Source organism: Portunus trituberculatus, chromosome 43 (assembly GCF_017591435.1).
Source record: "Portunus trituberculatus isolate SZX2019 chromosome 43, ASM1759143v1, whole genome shotgun sequence".
Classification (NCBI taxonomy): Eukaryota; Metazoa; Arthropoda; class Malacostraca; order Decapoda; family Portunidae; genus Portunus; species Portunus trituberculatus.
Genome location: NC_059297.1, coordinates 21,114,190 through 21,122,499, shown reverse-complemented (window position 1 = coordinate 21,122,499; position 8,310 = coordinate 21,114,190).

Below are 8,310 nucleotides of genomic sequence, written 5' to 3'. Positions count from 1 at the left end.
AGCAGATAAGAGGAGGAGAAGTACGCAGAGGAGACATAGCTAGGAGAGAAAATGGAATGGATGTGATTAAATGAGAGATGAAAGGAAACAGGAAGGAGAACGAAGGAAGGAAGGAAGGGAGAAAGAAGACGAGGAGAGAGAGAGAGAGAGAGAGAGAGAGAGAGAGAGAGAGAGAGAGAGAGAGAGAGAGAGAGAGAAAGAGAGAGAGAAAGGTAGCAGATGAAGTTATGAGGAGGGTAAAGAAGAGCAAAATAAGGTGACCAAGTAGGACGATAAAAGGATAACAATGAGAAGAGCAAGTCAAACACATGATATGAAAGAAGTAAAACATGAAAAAAAAAAGGTAAAGAAAACGTGAGGACAAGCTTAGCAAATTGGGTAAGGGAGAAAAGAAGGAGAAACATTGATAACAAATGGAGGGAACCAGAGGATATTGAGTATGAAGTAGAATCAGCAGGTAAAGAAAAGGATGACAGAGCAGAAAATAGAGCCAACAGGTGTAGAAGGGAGAGAGTTAGAGAGAGAGAGAGGAAGGAGTTAGGTTAGGTTGCGTTGGGTTAGTCTAAATTATATTTCGCTCAAGTTAGATTAGGTTCAAATTTAATTGTACACGTGAGACTGGATTAGATTAATCCAGTTACATTTATGATAATAAGTTAAAGCAGGATTAAGTTCAGTTCAATTATAACAGATGTAAGATATCAAGTTCGGTAAACAAGCATTAGGTTTAAATTGGGTCAGGTTATAAGTACATTATGTTTGATTAGATTAGATAAAGGTAAATTACATGATCTAATTCAATCTATACCTCTCCAAACATACCGTAACATCAGGCAACCTAACTTGATCCATTCAAGAGAAAGGGAGAAGGAAGTAGAGCAGAGGCAACAACTTTTGGGAAGGGAGAGTGTGGGAAAGATAGTAAAGAGCAGCACCGTCACCAAATGAAAATATATTGTGAAAAGGAATGAAGAATTGAACATTGGCTGCGGAGATGCGGAGAAAAAGCGTCTACATTATAGACAAGGTGAGAATCAGATTAATAGTTAAAAACCTTACCTACGAACTTGTCTGCTATGTTCGGAAAAATCTCATTTGTTAAACTATGGACGCGTTACGGATAAAAGAATATTATTTTTCCTCATTGCAACTTAAACCTGACTTTATTGGACGCTTCGTCCTCTCACTATAACTGTTCTTAAAAGCAAAGGAAACTACTATTCAAGTTCTCATACATATTTTTTTTCATTTCCTCGTGGATGGAATACATAGGAATCGGTTATAATAAATGTAAACTACTCAATATACGATTTTGAGGGACCAAGAGTAGTCAAGTACTCTAATTGCGTACTCAATATATAGGAAAGAAATAACAACGAAGAACGGATGGTGGAATTATGCAAAGGTTCAAAGCGACTGCGAATTTGGATACTGCCAAAGATAATATGGGCATCAGTGGGACGAGATGAGTAGAGCAGAGATGAAAACATAAACATGGCAAATGTTATCTCATTTAGGGAATGTTTATCATTCTTATTAGAGCTAAGACTAAATTATTCATGAATATAAATGTGAGTTCTATGGTAGCTCTCATGCATTCAAAGTAAAATATCGTATATAAGAATTCTTTTGGTTTCAAGTTCGCTCTTCTACATATATTAAGTTTCATGAAGCTGCATAGACTCTAAGGGCTAACAAACGAGGATCAGAGGAGAGAGAAAGTGGAATGTACAAGTAAAACTATAAAAAAAAAAGTTGATGTGGTTTGCTGCTCATGTACTTAAAAGAGATGAGAAACCTGTTACTATTAACGTCTTTTGATGAGAGAAGATCAAAGACAAACAATGAGAGATGGAATTCTCAGCGGAGCTATAAAAAAAAAAAAAAAGTGCAGTAAAAGACGATGCAGTGGAGATCTTTTTATTTTATTTATTTTTTTTTTTTTTTTACGAAGATTCACATATAGGAATTGACTCCTGACTGCATGTAAGGAAATGACACAAAAGGTGGGGACGAGTTTGATGGAAAATCGGCAACAAAGACTGAATGGTGAGAACTAACTGAAGGATGGTAAGGGTTCTCTTGCCTCCCCTGATTTTTTTTTTTTTTTTTTCACAACAGCAGCACTGACATTCGAAAGGAGGCTCGTAGGTATCCCACCACCACCACTATCTTTCTGCCTGCGTGTGATATGGACTACACACCAGACACTCGCCCTCAAGTTCTTCCTTCAATCATAAGTTTTTTTTATCTGATGAGAGTCTATAAATAACCAGTTTATTTGTTTATTCATTTCAGTCTTTTCATATTTTCAACGTAAGATTGAAAGATATATGCTTAACACAGTGGAAGTGAGTCCAGCAAATTGAAGTCCACACCTTCAGACGAGTTTCTCAAATATCAGTGGTATTTTTTTCTCACTCCATGATTTTTATTTTACTATAAATCTAACATATCAAAAGCCTAAAATATAAAGGCCATTTATCAGGAGACATTACCATAAATACACATGATTGTCTACAACAGTGGTTCTCCTTTCCTGGGCGAGTACCACTTGGAGATCCCCGCGTACCATCTAGTACACAGAGATCTCCATGTGGTTCCAGAAAAACTCATTTCCAGCAAATATCAGTTTATTACAAGGAACACAACTTAAATCAATGCGAGAGATGCATCTGTTTCTTCGCCACCAGCTGATTGATGCTAGATTATCTTGTGTAAGGTAATAATAATTTTTCTGAGAAATGAATTAATTTAATTCAACTAGAAACTGCATATGATCACGATGGTGTTCATGTACCACATGGAAGGCCTTCGCGTACCACTAGTAGTATACGTACCACAGACTGAGAACCTCTGGTCTACAATGTATTCATATCTCCTCTCCAGGATGTTAGTGTGACACAGAGCACTAGAAATAAGGGCAAAATAATGTTATGTGCGAGTATTTACTTTATTCACTAGACAGACAATATGATCCGGTGATTCTAGAAGCTTGTATTGAGCATTAGCCCTTGGTGGGAGGCTTGTGGCATCTGCGTAGGGGAGGAAGGAAGGGTTTGGTAGTGTCCAAGGCAGGTGTGGTATGAGGTGAGTCTACAAACATATCATCAACCCTGTATTTAAGATAAGATAAAATAAATAATTCCTGTTAGCAAAGAATGTTAAAATACTGATTTAGAAGACTTGATGAAGAGCACTACAACCTGAAGTGGGCGTGCACACACACACACACACACACACACACACACACACACACACACTTACCATCTCGAGGAGGCTGGGCGGGGCCGGAAACCCACGCCCCCTTCCACTGGCGGTCTAGTCTGGGCTGGGCGGAGCTTCCCGTGCCTCAAGCTGTCCCTGGCACCCTCACGCCCCCTCCTGAGTCCTTCTGTCATTGGCTACACCGTCCCTCCTCACCACATTCATTCCTTTATTGAAATTGATTTTCTGTGCCTCATTCCTTAGTGATGACATTAAAAGCTCACTTTGACGGCTCGGCTTATATATGAATCTCATTTCAGCGCGTGATATGATGCTTTATTTACCTCGGCGATAGGGAGCGAGGGGGGACGGAGAGCAACGTGTGTGCGTCTGTGCAAATGTATGAATAAATAACGGTGCGTCAGGAGGCTTGTGGAACGCGCACCTTCTGTATTGACCGCCTGGCCTCCCTTGCTCTCCCCTTCCCTCCCATCCTCTCAGCCCACACTCCCACCTCCACCTGCAGCCGCCATTTCCCTTTCCTGGAAAACTATTGCAGATGCTGATTCAGTAATTGACGAGTATGTCCCGGTGGTCCCCTGGGGGCGTCTTCCTCGCGCCCCGTTCACCGCCACCGGAAAATCAAATCAGTTGACTCTAATGAGGCAGCAAAGGGCCGCCGCCGCTTCCCATTATTCCGTGAGAAAAAAAATAATCGAGAGGTAAAAATAACTCAATTGTGATGGTTTTATAACAGCAGAGAAAAATGCCATCTCTTGTGAGTGCATCGGGCGTGGCGAGACCAGTCCCGGGCAGAAGATGGCCGCCTTGGCCTTACCCCTCCCGCCCCTCCTGCACTGCTCCACCACTCCTGTTTTCCCGGCGAGGATGCCGCCTGACAATGCAACACTTCAGCTTCAGATAGGACTATTGATGCGTGACCATAGCCTTGTTTTGTCGGGCCAGTCTCTGCTGTTTGATGTTTTGATTCGCGCTTCTGATTCCGTCGTAAAGGTCAGCACCGTATGACCTTAGGTGTTACAGCGCCATTCAGTAAATTTTGTAAGTCGTCTCATGGTAAAGCTGCTCCTCTTAAGAGCCAAGACACATCATCACGTCACCAACACTTCCTTTCCCGGAACTCGTCAATCTCCTGTTTACATCGCCGAAAAAAAAAAATAAATAAATAAAATAAATAAATAAATAAAAATAAAGTGAAGTCAAGGTTCGCTTAGTGGTGAACACCATTATGGCGTCGGTGGAGTGATAATGTTTGGTGCCCCCGAGGCGGTTCACTCACCCATGAGAGCACCAGGAACGAATAAACACGCGAAGAGGGAGGAGTCCCCAGCATGAATCGGCAGCAAGCGAGAGTATCTTGTCTGTTCGGGATCTTGCGCTGCTCTCCTGTTTTCACATCTGTGGAGCTGCATTCTCACACACTTCAGCGTCTTATTCCACCACGTTTGATAGACTCTACTAGAAATTGTTGAGGTGTTTAAGGGTCACATCATGATTTTATTGATAGTGTAACAAAGCTCATGAATGCATGAATGAGGAAAACACTTGATAACCCGATAAATCCTGTGTTATTGCCTGCCACGCCTGTGGAATAAAGTTCTAAAGTTTTCTTTGTGGCGACATTTCCCTCTAGACTCTGATCGAAATACACTAATTCATAGTTGAAGATAATGAAAGAGTCTGCTCAGTTTCATCCTAACAACTGGCAAACCTGACTGATTACAGGTTGAGGTTAATATAGATAGTTTGATGATAATGAATATAAGTTTACCAGCAATAGAGCGTGCATTCAAAATTTCTTATCATCTGTTACTGATGAAATGTATACGTTATGTTTGGATGATATAAAATGGTTTATTCGACGCTTGTGAAAATATGAATTGCATGTAAGTTATCTACGTAAATTCCAGACATATGTGTTTTTCTTTCTTCTTTCAATCAATCATGTTACTCAAATGATATAAAGATTTACGTCAATACGGCTGCCCCTCCATCCTTCCATGATTGCTTGGTAAATGCTTCAGATAACATCTTTGCGAGGTAATTGCAGTAATCAGTACGAGGTAATGGTCCAATATCTCAGTGAGCAACACGCCACAGACTCACTAGTCAGGAAAACAGATTCAAGGAAGTGCGATTCAGTATAGTCTTGGTCACAAGTCTCCGGTAACTTTCTGCATTCACTTCCACTCTGCGTGTTTCCCTAATGTCATCTGATTTGCTGACAGTTTATTAGCAAATACTAGCAAGACCTGACCAATGGTAGATTCTCGGTAGATTGTTGATTACAGGACTTCAGGTTGAGAGTAAATGATAACCAGGTGAGGTGGTGTTACTCGACTGCTGAACGTGACTTAATGATTGCACCTCCCTGACCTCCATCTCTTTCACTGCTGTGACTTCTCAGTTTAAAGGAACTGTCGGGTGTAAGTTTTAGAATGATTTCAAAGGACAAAAAGGAAAGATTTTAGCGTCTCTAGTTTTATATCAGCTAAGTAAAATGATTTAGGATTTTCAAACTTGAAATGTTACATGATATTTTGCGTCCATGTGATGATTATAGTTAAAAAATGCTATTTACTTGTATCTACAAGTATGCAATCACTGAACAATTTCTGAAAATTTCACTTACACTTTGTTGCATACTTATGGAAGCTGCATGATTTCCAACTCATATTTCTTCTAGTAATTACCCTTCAGTGTTCAAATGACTCACATATTCATTAGGTTTCATATATAACAAAATAACTGGTGTCATATTGTCATTAGGAATCAAAATATTGATGATACTTGCCTTTTTTTCTCAGTTTGGAATGGATTTAGGTTTTAGCTGCGTGCAACATTATACTGTATAGACTTACAGGCTTTGGAAAACTCCTTTAGACTTTGATCTTCATTTCTGTGCTTATACTCTTTGTCTCAAAATGAAAGATTAGGATGTCTTCAGTATAGATAAACTATGGACAAATAGATATGTAGATAAATTAATAGATAGACAAATAGATAGATTAGATCGATATAGACGTATCGATGAATAGTTACGCAGACAAATAAAAAACAAAATAGGTAGATAATTCCTTTCATCTCCTTCAATCTTAAAGTCTGTAACTCTACATGTTTCTGTTTTCCCTCTTTGAACATTATAAGGCTCATTGATGTGCAGACTGCTGGTAAAAAGTTGTGAGACGCAAATTTGTCATAGCGTTTCCCTTCATACCTAAACGAGAAAACCAAAACTTAACTGGTTTAGTTGTTACTCGACTGTGTGGGATGGAATAGATAAGATACTATTCTCTTTCCTTACCTGACATCTAACTACTCGTCTTCTCATCCTTGGGCTCACACGGGACGTCTCTCTTTACCTGTCGTCCCCCCACCCACCAACACACACACACACACAAACACACACAAAGTCTCCTTGTTCGCACATCATCTGTCCTTATGATTCTCTGGTAATTTCCTTGTCCAAGAAAGGCAGTCAGTCTGTCGGGAAGGAGCGCACCGCCGGAAAACGCCGTTCCCATTCAAAATGAGACGGACATTATGGTGACGCTGAAAGAAATAAAGCTGAGTTTTGGTCGGGTGTTGATCGAGCGAGACTCGGCGACCGTGTTTGGTTTGTTTGGGGGAAGTCTTGGACAGTAGCATCCAGTGTCTGGTGCAGCATTGTTCCCTCTTATGAGGAACAACGAGAGGATGAGCACCACTTCTGTACATTGTGAAGGGAGAAGTGACAGTGAAATTAAAAGATCAATGAGAGAGAAAATTTTGCATATCTACTTTGGAGCCCGTAACTTGAAACATTAGTATTTCATAATGACATTTTTCAGAGGGGCACATATAAATTCATGTGGTGAACTAACATTGCGTCGTTTGAGTATTTGCACTTCTCATCCATCAATGATCTTGAATGCGCCCATGAACGTTGAAGTATATATAGGGACTGTTCAGGAGACACATGGAGCTGCTTTTTGGTAACAATTCCTGTAATGATTTTTGCTTATCGAAACACTGTTATTTTGTTTGATGAAGTCGCTCGCTTAAGTCTGCCTGTCATGTGCACTTGTGTGTTTGGAGAGCCAGCCAGGCGTCGCAGGAGTGAGGTTCAGTACTAGCAGATGACCAAAATTATGCCTTGAACAAATGTGTCACAGAGAGTGTATTGAAGAAGTGGGAGGCAAACATCAACACGCCAGCCTCTTGCCTTACCTTCGGCGACTAGGATGTGTAGAGGGTCATATTATTCACGCTGAACCTATAACTTTAAGATTTTCACAAACAGTAATCGATTAAGCACAAAGAGGCAAAGAATTGTTCCATCTGGAGAGCCAGACTCACGAAAATTGTCCTTATAAGAGAACGTGTGTATTTGTTATATGGAACCAGACTAAATGTTATGTTTGAACTTTTTAAATAAATGAACAAACAAATTGAAAGCTGCTTACATTAGTTACCTTACTTTTGATTCAATTGCGAGTTAAACAGTGATTTGCGACAGGAACTCGGGGATATCTAATCTGGCTGAGTATCTTCTATGTACTTCTTACTAAAAAAACGAACCTCAAATGCAAAAGCAATGTCAGGAATGATAACTGACGAAAACCCGAGTGATAATCTGTATCCTTTGAAATCAGTATTAAGAAGAGAACACATTATTTCAAAATGTGCATACATAAAACTTTCGTCTCTATGGGCTTGCACGGCATTCACGCTGCGTGCAGTGCCTATAGGTGTTCTGCGGAGTAGTGAAATGGTCCCTCCATCAGTTTCTCTTAGGAATGTTTGGGCAGCAATGATAATGTAACGTATTTGTGAAAGAATAAGTATGTATGGACTTTAACAAATATGATTAAAAAGTTCATACGCTTTATCGATATTTGCCGTTTCTGAAAAATGTGGAGCTAGATCTTGCTTATAGTTCCAGTAAAGCCTTTCAATACACAGTGCGACTAACGAAATCACCTCTCTCTCTCTCTCTCTCTCTCTCTCTCTCTCTCTCTCTCTCTCTCTCTCTCTCTCTCTCTCTCTCTCTCTCTCATAGTAGTTGAACTGCAGCTCTCTCTCTCTCTCTCTCTCTCTCTC